The sequence below is a fragment of the Agelaius phoeniceus genome, chromosome 3 (assembly GCF_051311805.1).
Source record: "Agelaius phoeniceus isolate bAgePho1 chromosome 3, bAgePho1.hap1, whole genome shotgun sequence".
NCBI classification, from domain to species: domain Eukaryota; kingdom Metazoa; phylum Chordata; class Aves; order Passeriformes; family Icteridae; genus Agelaius; species Agelaius phoeniceus.
This window is the reverse complement of record NC_135267.1, coordinates 86,867,956-86,880,408: the sequence shown is the minus strand read 5'-3', so window position 1 is coordinate 86,880,408 and position 12,453 is coordinate 86,867,956. Positions and strand designations below refer to the sequence as shown.

The 12,453-nt window shown below is 42.0% G+C and overlaps 1 protein-coding gene across 3 annotated transcripts in view; it reads right to left on the bottom strand.

Moving 5' to 3' along the window:
* The window catches only part of DAAM2 (dishevelled associated activator of morphogenesis 2), a 202,516-nt gene that overhangs the window by 173,786 nt on the left and 16,277 nt on the right, over window positions 1-12,453 (bottom strand). For 2 of the 3 annotated variants that reach the window (XM_054629765.2, XM_054629764.2), the window contains exon 1: window positions 1,324-1,554. The gene's annotated coding sequence lies outside the window, so the exon portion shown is untranslated. Of the gene's footprint in view, window positions 1-1,323; window positions 1,555-10,313; window positions 10,453-12,453 lie in introns of those variants that run through there. The other variant, XM_077175812.1, reaches the window with a different exon arrangement.

The window sequence follows — 12,453 nt, the reverse complement described above, 5'->3', positions numbered from 1 at the left end:
ACACACACAAAGGTGTGAACAGATTATTGCTGCATTTTCTAACTTTTTGTTTATATGGGTGAAATATGGCACAATTGTCAGCCTCTTGTGGCAGTATTGGGGTTTCTGTGAGGAAAGCTGTACACCTGGACATGACCCTTCCCCTTTCCCCAAACTACTTGACAATATGCCATTCAGTCGTTAGGGTTCTCAGTCTTAGTCACTTGTAGATCTCTGCTGTACATCTGTACTGGATACAAAGGATATGTTCCCATGTCAGACTTCCAATTCCAGCCTGCAACATGATCAACACTGAGTGACAGTTCTTCCTCATCTTCCACACCACTACTGAAGTAACATTTCTGTCAAGAGATTCCACAGTTTCCCTTCCCTTCTTGATCCAGTATGACTTCACAACACACTCCAGAAGAGATAACAAGGTCATAACCAGGCTCTAATATATTTCTCTTTGTAATTCAGATCATCTTGTACAACACAATCAAACAAAAAAACCGCCCCCAAAACTTAAGGGAATGAAAATTAAAAGCATTGGCTGCTCCAACTGGATGCTACGTACTATAGCTCTGCGCTCGTGTGAACAATTGCTGGTTTAATGGTTTAAATCATCTCCTCTCCACTCGATTTTCCCTTGGATTTCCAGCAGCTCCCCGTTCCAGGGAGGCTGATGCCGGGTGCAGCAACAGCGCCCTCTGTCCACCACGGGGGAAATGGCACCTCCTGCCTCTGCCCTCCCAGGGCTGACGATGTATTTACTTAAATTTAAACAAATATATACAACATTTGCCCGGCAATGCTTTGGCATCCAGGTTTACACTGACAGCACAGCTCTTAAAAGTTCCTTCTACTTGCTGTACAAATCTCAGTGTGTTTAAGACTTCAACACGAGACTTGTGTTTACTCTGGAAAAGTAAATGACAAGCCATTATTTCAAGCTTCTTGAAAGTTGGGGTTTGTTTTATTGGCTTTTTTTGTTTGTTTCTTTCTTTCTTTTTTGAGCTCTTTAATCATGTCCTAAGGAAAAGCCAATTACAACTTTTACTAGCTTTCTGTCCCCCGACATAAAACAGCACTTGCTAGTTTCTCCTTCCTCACTCCTGCAGCAAAGCTTCTATGTGGAAAGAGGATTTCAAAAATAGGAGCACAAACACTGACAAATCGTCAAAGTTTTTTTTACACTTTTATTTTGCCTCCATGTTTTCCCAGCTGCTCTGTTTAAAAGTAAAAGAGGGGAAAAAAAAAAAAAAAGCTTGCAAAGAACATTACAAATTAAGAAACTGGAAAACTGCAGTCCAAGGAAGAGGATGTGACTCTAGTTTGACTTACCAATTTCATCCAGATGTATATTTTCCTACTTGCTTTTTACAGCGGCTGAGCTCAGTGCTCAGGAACGTCCATCCCGTGTCAGGGAGCCGGGCAGAGCGCTGATCCCCACGCTGGATGCTGCCGAGGGAGCGGAGCTGGGGTGCCTGCTCCCGCTCCTGCTGCTGCAGCGGCGGCTGCTGCTGCTGCTGCTGCTACGTGCGCTCTCTCGGAGCCGGACCAGGAACTGCTTCCCATTCCCCAGCGCCGCTCCAGCGCTGCGGGCTGCGGGAGGCAGGGCCGGCCCCTGCTACTGTGCTGCGCTTTCTTAAAGGGCCCCGCGCCGGCCTGAGGGAGCGCCCGGCCCCGGGGCCGCCGCCGCTGCTCGGGGGCGCTGCGGGCGGCAGCCAGGGGGCTCAGCGCCGCCGGGACCGAGACACGCTTTCCTGCATGCCTCGGGGAGAGGAGCCCTCTTCCCCGCAGCTGTGCGGGGCTCGAGGCTTCAGGTGTGGCGGGGTTTACCCCTGCCTTCCCTGGCGCTCCCCGCAAGGCCGGCGCGCAGAGGCGGCGCGGTCCCCGCGGGTCCCGGGACAGCGGGAGCAGGGTCCCGGCTGCGGCAGGGACCACCGCGGGGAGCCCTCGCCAGCCTCCTGCTCCGTGAATTCCACTGCGGCACACTGTCCCCAAACCACGGGGGATGAGGGATTTCCCCTGGCACTCAGCTCAGTCTGACCTTAATAGATTTTGTTCCCTGTAATGGTGAGGATATGATTTAACTGAATAAAAAGCCCTCATTCCCTAATTTTTCCACTCCATTCATTCTCCAGATAGCTTTAATCCCGTGTAAACCTCTGTTTCTACCATGTTCGCTGATTTCTGACTTCACTTTTAACTGTATCTGATTTTAATAGCTAGATTAATGTTGGGAAGTTGTCTGCCTCGTGTGTGTTGCTGTCTGCACTGAAAGAAACCACATTCTCTATTAAATGGAAACACTGAAATTCAGAGATAGTAACACCATCTGCAAAATCTCTTTTTTTTTTTTTTACTCTTTGTATGTATAAGACATTCATTTTTTGTTGCAATAACTGAACTCTCATGATGACAATACCAATCAACACATATCACAAGGCAAAGTCATATATATACACACACAGATATGTGCCTCTTTAATGACATATCCAGAGAAAACAAGTTACAGGGGGAAAATGCTGCCTTCAAACTTGCAGGCCAAACCAAACAAGATGAGGCCAAGTCACCACTGTCCTGTCCTGTCTGCCTTCACTTAAACCAATGCACAATAAGCACAGAACAGGTACAAAATTGCTTGCAAGCCATGGTGTCTTTCTGTTTCTTTGGTCCTATGGAGGAGAACATGGGTACAAACCAAAAATTGAATGCAACCATTTAAATGATAATGGTCCATCACAAACAGGCTCAGTAGGTGTCCACTAACTACTGGCATGTATACCTTCTGCCCTGTAAGCAAAGTAGCCATTTGGCCACATGACTAAATTACAATACTCAGCACTATGAGCCTTCTATGAAACCACAGGGACCCATCAGAGTTCCTCTAGTATGAGCTGTACTATGCTCCTGCCTTTCTCAGCATAAAGCCTGAGAAAGTTTTATATTATTTACATATGCAAACTACATGTGATGCAGGGTAGAACAGATCTTAAAATTCCATCAGTCTTCCCCTCTGTTCACACATTCCCATCGGTCTATTAATTCTCACTTGCCACTCACATCTCTAGCTACCACTTTTTTCATCTCTTCTTCTAAGTCCTTCCCCATTTACTCCCTCTTTCCCTGTTCTGCCTGCCACATACTTCTGTATCTGATCTCCACCTTTTAAGCTCCATCTAACTGCCTTCCTCCCTCCTCCTCACCTTTTAACTTCTCAGATTCTCATTGGAAAAGGAAAGAAGGCCTGAAAGGAGACCTGGGAATGATTAACCAGTTCCTTCTCTTGCATCCCTCTCCTTTCTATGGCAAAGGTTCTGGAGACTGAGACCTGTATCCAGGCCTAGAAACTAACTTGCAGCAGCAGGCCAGGGCACAGGGGTTAGGTATGCCCACATTACCAAGGCTATCTCCCTGCTCACAGGTCCGCACTGAACCATTTATTATGGCACAATGTAGCAAAGATAAATGGCCCTTGTCCATTAGTTAAAATTTAATGAAACCCCCATCTTTAAGACAAAGCTGGTCATCCATTTGGTGCCATAGCTATGGTCATTCTGATATGTTCAAAGCAGGCAGTGTCTGTCTACAAGACAACAGGGTAAGGTGCTGCAGTGGATGGAAAATTGAATGGCAAAGATACCAATGATGGAGAGAAACTGGGGGCTGGGGCAAAGCTAAAGTGATGCTCTGCTGCTCCACACGCACAAAACAAGAACATGGAAAACACCAGAAAGTGCCAGCAGGAAACAGGCTTGTGCCACTGTGAGAATGATCTCATCACCATAAATGTTAAGATAAAAAAGGAATATCTGCAGTTCCTTACATATGTTGCTCCTTACTCTCCTCATAATCCCATGTGAAAGCTGGCCCCCTCTCACCGCAGCATCTGGATGTTCCACTGACAGAGCATTGTCTCATGTTTGCAGCACAACTCCTGTTTTCTATTACTGGCTGTAGGAGAAATGTGTGGTATATTAAACAAGGACATAGAATTTGAATTCTGATGCATGCTTCAATATTTAGTCACCAGTAAATGAAACTAGATAATAACTGATTATTTCTGTGACTCTGTTCACTCAATTACAATGAGGTATATTAAATTCTGGTGTTACATAAATTCAATACTTGCATTAGTAACTGCTTGGAATAGAAGTTTATGGTGAATCCAGTTTTTTATTATTAAATACTGAACTAGAGAAACCTCAGAGAAAACTGAAAAGTGTTGCAGTTTGCAGAAATGTTTGATTCAGTGGAGCATTCCCCTTGCACAAGAAGTGACATTTAATAGGAGGTATTTTGGTGTCTTGGCTTACAGGGGACAGCAAAACCAAAAGTCCTGCCAAGGGTGCCAAAAAAGAAAAAGGTGTGTTTGTCTCTCTGAACATTGTATCACATAATTTCTACTTTGCAAGGCAGCACAAACATACCTACAAAGGCAGGTCCTTCTCAATTTAGGAATAAAACTATTAAAGAAATCACCAATTTTCACAAGAATTTCTAGGTTCTGAAGACCAAGGTCAAAACCAAAGAAGCTGTAGTACTATTTATTTATAAGGGCCCAGAATAGTTAGAAGTGAAAAGGGGAAAGGGACATAGAAAATCAAATAGTTTGCCACTCAAAACTGTATTCCTTTAAGAAGAGAGAAGCACAAGCTTCTCTGAGATGTTGCTCCACCTCTGTAGATATGAAGTGTTTGTTAGATCCCTCATCAAAACAAAAGGACACGGGTATATTAATCTAACAACAACAGTGTCCATTGTGAGAGGAGACCCAGTGCCAGGCTGCCTGCTCCATCTGACAGTGAGAGTAAACACCACGGCTCTGTGCGCTTGGCTGCGTGCCTTGCCTGACACCACCACCCCGTGCAGCCACAGGGTCAGCAGCTCAGTCACCACAGGGTACAGGACTAACAGCACTTTCCTCCCCTCACATCATCTCTGCACTTTCTGAAGTGCCACACAACATTTTGAGCATCCCTCCAGTCTGAAATACAGTATGGTAGTAACACTGCTATACACTGATGTTGGATGTAAGGTGGTGGTGGATCCATCGCTATTGTCACTTACCAATGAAGCACACAAAATTCTGTCCCCTGTTGCTGAGGGGCTGAAGTGAGGCGTGTATAGTCAATACAACAGAAATGTACATCTGTTTAGTTTATATAATCCTCCTAAAATTAATTTTAACTTTAGGCTGAAACCACACTGTCTGATCTAAAGGCTGGATTCTACTCTCACTGACTTCCAGATGAATAAGGACACTTCAATTCAGGGATACGTGTGTATATATATATATATATATGCACAGGGATACATTGTATATATATATACATATATACATATATATATATATATATATATGCTTTTTCAGATTAAAGCCTAACCTAACCAACATCTTTAATATTGTTGATACATCACTTTGAGAACCTGCCTTGAACTTACAAAATTAAAGATTTGGACAAAGCTCATCTGAAATAACATTCATTATTATTTAAAATTTATAACTTGTAATGCCACAATTTTTTTTTTGCATTTGATGAACCATAATGTATGTACACACTTGTGCATGTATGTATGCATTTACACATGAGTATATTCAGGCAGATGCTGGAGTGAAACTGTGACAGGGTTAGATTGCATCTGATTTATTGCTGGTGTTGTTGTTTTCCTGCAGCATTCTTTACACTGTGGAAGAATATGGTTTTGTAAGATGCCACTGCAAACCCAGCACAAGCATTTATTTTTGGTGAGTTTATTTTCTCAATTAAAAAATAGTTAGGAATAAATAAATAAATTTGTTCCTAGGAACTAAACCTTATCAGATCTGTAAGAGTTGTGTAGTTAATGGAAGTGATGGCATTCAATATGAAGATAACTTCTTGAAAATGCCTGAAATCAATGTACTAGTTATCAAGCTACTTCTACTAATTGTTCTTAAATGAAAAGATTGGGTTTCCCTTTCATAAAATGGCCCACACCACAAAATTTAGGTCAACTAAAACTGCATTCAAATCTGTATCCATCATAATAAGATGGTGGACCTTCCTCAAGGCAGCACATTTCAATTTTCACCCTTTTCCCTGTGTTTTTCCTGTGTTGTTTACAGCTCCTTGTCTTCTATTGGCTTCTCAAGCCTGTTAAATACTTGCACCTGTATTGGTTAAGATGCACTAAGTGGTCTGCACAAGTTGTGTGCTGGCAGGGGAACGGAGAGGAGAGGAGAAAGAAAGGGAGGGGAGGGGAAGGGAAGGGAAGGACAGGACAGGACAGGACAGGACATCAGTATTTGCTGCATCTTGGATAACAGCTATGGAAAGAGGAAAGGCATTTACTCTTCAAAAAGAAGAAGCTTAGGACCTTTTAGAAAGTGAGTCGTCTTTACCTCAGCTGGAAGTAAAAACAAAAAAAATACGAAACTTTTACAGGAGTTGTTTCTTTTCTCCCTGTAGTTTTGCTTGGTATATCTCAAACATCTTCAAAGTGAATCTCTATTTTCAGATAACAGCCCAACTCAAACCCACATCCCTGAAGGCAAGAGAGTCAGAATCAGCCAGAATTAGATTAAATTTCCTGCCACTAAAACTCATCTGTAGGCAATTAAAGGTAGTTACCAGTCCCTGACAACTGTAAATATTTGTAGTCAGCAACTTCATCATGGCTTCATTTGCCTCCCTTGAAGAAATTTGTGCTCACGCTTAACACCTTATGACCATTTTGAACTTCTTTATGATATCTTGCACAGAGCAGAGCTTTAGAAAAACAGTTGTTCAGCTGAATTTCATTTAGCAAATTAGAGGGCACTGATTTGTGCCCTCTAATTGCAATCTTCCTCTGCCTTCCCCATCATTTTTGATTGCTTCCTTCTATTCTGTATATATTTTCCCATCTTCCAGAGGAATAGTTTTTATTTTAAAAGTCTCTATTCTACCAAATGGTCACCTTACAGGAAGATGCAGTATGCAGGCAAGTGACCTGCATCACAAATATTATTATGAATATGTTGTTGTCTACATTGTACTAAATACGTGAACTAAGGCGGCTGAGCTTGTCCCTAGGCAGCTGTTCCAATAATGGTCTGCTTAGTGACATACTTCAGTGTTTTTCATTTGAAGGATTTTTTTGCCTTTTTGAAAAAGAATCCAAGCTGATTAAGCTGCACTGCAACATAAACTTCCACTAATAGAGTTTCGGCTCTGAATGATCAGGGGTTGTTTTCATTTTTATTCCCCTGATATATGCACATGGACTTGTTTAGCTGCATAGAGGGGAGGGGCTTGGGGGCCTTTTTAAGTTTTGGAAGTGATTAGGAAATACCTGATTGTGTATTGACCATCATTTAATTAGCAATGATCTAGATCAACATGTCTTGTTCCAAGCAAGAAAAGGGCATTAATACAGTCAGAAGTAAAGCCAGTCTCCAGCTATGAGGACAGAGATCTCAGTGACTTCCAGGAAAAATCAAAGCGGTATCTATCAAAGGAACAAAGGAAAAAGGGAAAGGCTATTTTCCCTTCTCATTCTGACACAGGATCTAGGCCAGATCTTTTACTCTGGTTGACTACTGGTTGACACAAAACCAAAGTGAAACAGTAAATGTCAGTTTTTAAGTTGCCCTTGTAACTCTGTGGTCTATAAGCTAACAGAGGCATGTTAAGACCCTAGTGCCAATAGAATAGCCTCGGGATTTTTAAAATTATACTTGGCTGCTATTGGATCCTGAAATAGCTGCTCAGCAGGCAGGGAACTCCAGCTAAATATCCTCCTTTCTGCAGAATTGGTGACTGACCTGTCCCACTGCTCCTATTCTACCAAGAAATCTCACTTCCTTTGAAAATTATTTCAATATGCCCAGTTCTGCGTTCTTTTAATTGCTTTGTAGCATCTCAGTGGAAAAAAAGTAGCTGGAGCAAAAAGCCCTGGTTCTATCAGTGATGCTGCACAAGGGACAACATTTGTTTACTGTATATTCTTTGCAGAAGACCTAGAAGAATTAGTTTCAGTTGGTGTGTCTTGCTAAACTCTGATTACTCATGTTCTTGGAAGTTTACATGCAAACTAATCAGCAGCACTGATCCCCTAATAAGAATTAGAAATCAATTAGGAAGGCAGTTGACCTTATTATAGCAATTAATTGCAAATGACATTTAGTTTCAGTATTTGATAGCCAAGCTCTTTATTTTGGCTTTGGGGGCTTTGGTGCTTTAGTTTAGCTTGGGTTCATGTATTTGTTGGTTTGTTTTGCTTTGGGGTTTTTTACCCTCCCTCTCTTACACTACTTTTAACCTGCCTTGATTTTTCTTAAACATAATTTTTATCACATGAAATCTGTCCTACTTTGTGACACACACTTTCCCAAAGGATACTTGACCTTCTTTACAGGAATTCCTGTATGCTTAGGAGTCCTGGAAATGGGACAATGTTCCTACGGAAAGGTGGCTCCTTACTTCTAGGCAAAGGATGCTGACTTGCTTTCTTGGAAATCTGCTTGCCTGTGAGGGTGAGGGCAAGAGAGAAGAAAACTGTCTTTGTTGTACTTGGCAAGAGGGTTCATTTTACAGGGAATGTAGAGCACCCATGTTTCGGTGAGGTGCTAAGTAGCACATGCATGTTTACCAGAAGGCAGAGTTGCTCTGGAGACAAAAAATACATTTTTTTCTCTGTGAAGCAGTTGAGTGAAGAGGGGCACACCCAGGTTCTGCAAGCTTTAATTCCATCCTGGCAGTCTGAGCCGGAGGGAAACTTGGTGTATGCCAGGAGAGCAGCGCATATTTAACTAGGTAGTGGCCCTGATTCTATGCAAGATGTTCATGCACAGAGACTGAGCCCCTCACACCATTGCTTGCTCCTGGACCACTGCACTGACAGCAAAGAACCTGGTCACCTAGAGGGATGTACCTAATCAGGAATTAATTAGTCAGTTTTTCAAAAGACTTCAAATATGTAAAATAATAATTACGGGGAGCAAATCTGTATATTTTGAATACATAACCATACACATATAGAAAACTGGAGCTGTGAGCCAAACATCGTGTTTTGTTTCACGTGACAGAATCTGAATTTAGCACTTGTATTTTTTTGTATTGGTGTATGTGAGCTTCTAACAGCTGTGGAAACTATTTAGGATACTGACAGAGAGACAGTGTCATGCCTATGGAGACAACCACAGGAAACTTACTGCTCAGTTCATCAGAAGGACGATGGAGCTTGAGCCCTGACCACTGATTTACCACTGCCCTGCTCATTCACATCAGGCACCTTCTTAACTCAGCCACACTCCACAGTCACACTGCACTCATGTAAATACTGCTGCAGAGCTGGTGTCAGTAGGGAACTGGGTCACGAGACTTCACAGCGTTGCTTCACATAAAGTGCAAATACCATGGGAAGAAAAGGTTTCACATTGTTTTGTCTCTGTAAATGACTGTTGCAAGGCTACGAGAAAAAAATAAAAATGATACTGAAAATCATGAGACACTAGGTGTAATTAGGCTTCATAGACAAATTGGATGCACAAATTCTTAATAAACCAAAACACTGAAGGAGGGAGGGAGGGAGGGAGGGAGGGAGGGAGGGAGGAAGGGAGGAAGGGAGGAAGGGAGGAAGGGAGGAAGGGAGGAAGGGAGGAAGGGAGGAAGGGAGGAAGGGAGGAAGGGAGGAAGGGAGGAAGGGAGGAAGGAAGGAAGGAAGGAAGGAAGGAAGGAAGGAAGGAAGGAAGGAAGGAAGGAAGGAAGGAAGGAAGGAAGGAAGGAAGGAAGGAAGGAAGGAAGGAAGGAAGGAAGGAAGGAAGGAAGGAAGGAAGGAAGGAAGGAAGGAAGGAAGGAAGGAAGGAAGGAAGGAAGGAAGGAGCATAAAATGAAGAATGTTACTAAACTATCATTTCCAGTAAGTCTATTTACTAACTTACAAGAAGTGCCTCCAGTTTAGACTATAATTAGAATCCAAACCAAGTTAATATGTTGGCCCTCAGACAGAGTAATGGTATGACTAACTCTTGTAGTAGAGCCTAGATACCAGTTCTGTTCTGCTGAAATGGTGATGAGGTAAAAACACAGATGGGATTGGAGGTTACAAGTTTTATGCCATTAGGATATGTGCTGCTTCTAAACACACTTTGTTTTTCCTTTATTGGGGCTTTTGAGGCCCTGTTTGCAGTAACTTTGCTCTAAAGTTGAAAAACCATCTTACCACCTCGAAGAATGCAGAAGGTTCCTCTTGCCTGGTGAATGTAGGACACATCATACATGTTTAAGAAAACAAAATTATAGCTATTTTTTTTCCTGGTATTCTGTTCCTCTTCCATTCCCCATACGCAAATCAGTACTAACCTGGATGATCTGTGATGTTTCTGACTCGCTCTTCTCTCTCTCTCTCTGTAGGTCTCTGTTCAATTCAGGTCCTCACTGTGTAGGAAGAGCCCCTCTTCAGATAAATTAGTACAGCTGCTTTGACTGCAGAGATGGTTGCCTAGAGAAACAATTGCAAATAAATAGTTCCTTTTAGCTTTCTCTCAATATAAAAGGCATCTCCAATGTTTTTTCACTTTCAAATGAAATTACAGAAGAAATATGTACAGAGGTTCCTATATGGTCTCTTTTATTTTCAGTGCAGGACTAGTCTTCTTCACTGAAGCACTCAGCAGTGCTCTTAATATATGCTAAAATCAAATCCAATATGAATATCTCACATTTTCCACTATATCTTCAACACTGATTGCAACTGCACTGCAGACAAATTGATTTGTTACTCTATACATTAACTTTGAGTATAGGGATCATAAGTGATCATTGATAAAGAAAAAGAAACTTTTTTTCTGCACATAGTGTGATTAACATATAAAAGATGTTTTTCAGATGGTACAGAACTATTGGTGTTATCTTCTTTCTATCAGATGATTTCCAGGATTCATAAGGAAATCTGTTTTGAATTATTTGCTTTTATCATTCAGCTAATTTTCTTGTTGTTGGGTTTTTTCATTAGTTTTTATTAAAGCCAAATGAGTGTGCTCCAGGACATTCCACAAATGCTGCTGTACTGCCACTTTAGGAAATACCATTAAGGTAACCTTTTCCTTTTTTGCTTCCCATGGTATTTAACTAAACTGCTTAAGGAGAAACATCATTAGAATTGTCAATTTCTCCACGTGCGCCTTAAGGTTATTCATAGAAACTGTAGTCTTTGGGGGATAACAGAAAAACAGGGCTTTGCTTTCCCTCATTAACCCCATGAAGTAACAGTATCAACTTTAACACAGGGCTATCAACATCAGCCAAATTCAGGCCACTCTGTCTCTCTCTCTTCTCCCCACCCCCCTGTAAGTGTTTGATACTGGTGAAAGACACCATATTAGAATCAGAAAAGAGTGAATTCCTCTACCCAACCTCAAACTGTATATAAGACAGGAAGAAATTCCCCACTCCACAAAAACCTTCTACCACAATTCCTGATTTTTGCTCTGGTGTCACTTATTTTAAGAAGATGTGGGACGGTCCATCACAAGTTGTACCTGGGCCAAAATAGTAAGTGCCAGCTATGATCACAATTCTTGTGCTGCTTTGACTCAGCCATGAGAAAAAAAAGTAGGTATCACAGAGCACAGAACAGAAAAGGCTGGATGAGACCTCTGGCAATCATCTCCTCCAAATCTTGGGCTCAAAGAGGAGTCAACTAGAGAAGGTTGCCTGGAGCCCCTCCAGTCAGGTTTTGAGTATCTCCACAAATGGAGCCTCCATAATGTCTTTTAGCAACTTGCTTCAGTGTTTTGACACACACACATTAAATTATTTTTCTTATGTTTAAATGGAATTTACTATGTTTCAGTTTGTGCCTATCAACTCTCATCCTGCCACAGAGAAGCGGTGCTCCATCTTCTTTACTCCCCACATCAACAAGTACTCATATATACTGATAAGCAGTCCCAGGTCTCTCATTCTCTCCTCCTATGTCAGATATACCAGTCCTTTAACCATCTTTGCAGCCCCTATTGCACTCTTTCAATATCTTTCTTGCCCTGCAGAACCCCAGAGCTCAACACAACACTCCAGATGTTGAGCAGAGAGAAAAGATTATTTGTTTTGACTTGCTGACAGTTTTTCTTATTGTCCAAGGCTGTTGTTTGCCACAGTGGTACATTCAGACTCGGGTTCAAGTTGTTGCCTACCTGAACTCTGGGTCCTTTTGCACAAGGCTGTTTTCCAACTGGTTGGCCTCAGCCTGTACTGATGCATGAGGCTTTTCCTCCTCAGAAAAGGGCTTGGCATTTTCCTTTGTTGAATTCTATGAGACTCCTGTTGAGATGCCTCCAAACAACAGTATAACCATCTGGTCTATCAATTTTCTTCCCAGTTTTATGTTGTCAGCAAATTTGCTTAAGGTACAGTCAGTCCCATCACCCAGGCCATTCATGAAGATGTTAAACAGTTTTCTATCCCAGAACTAAACCTGGGATTGTCTATTTGTGTGGCCTGC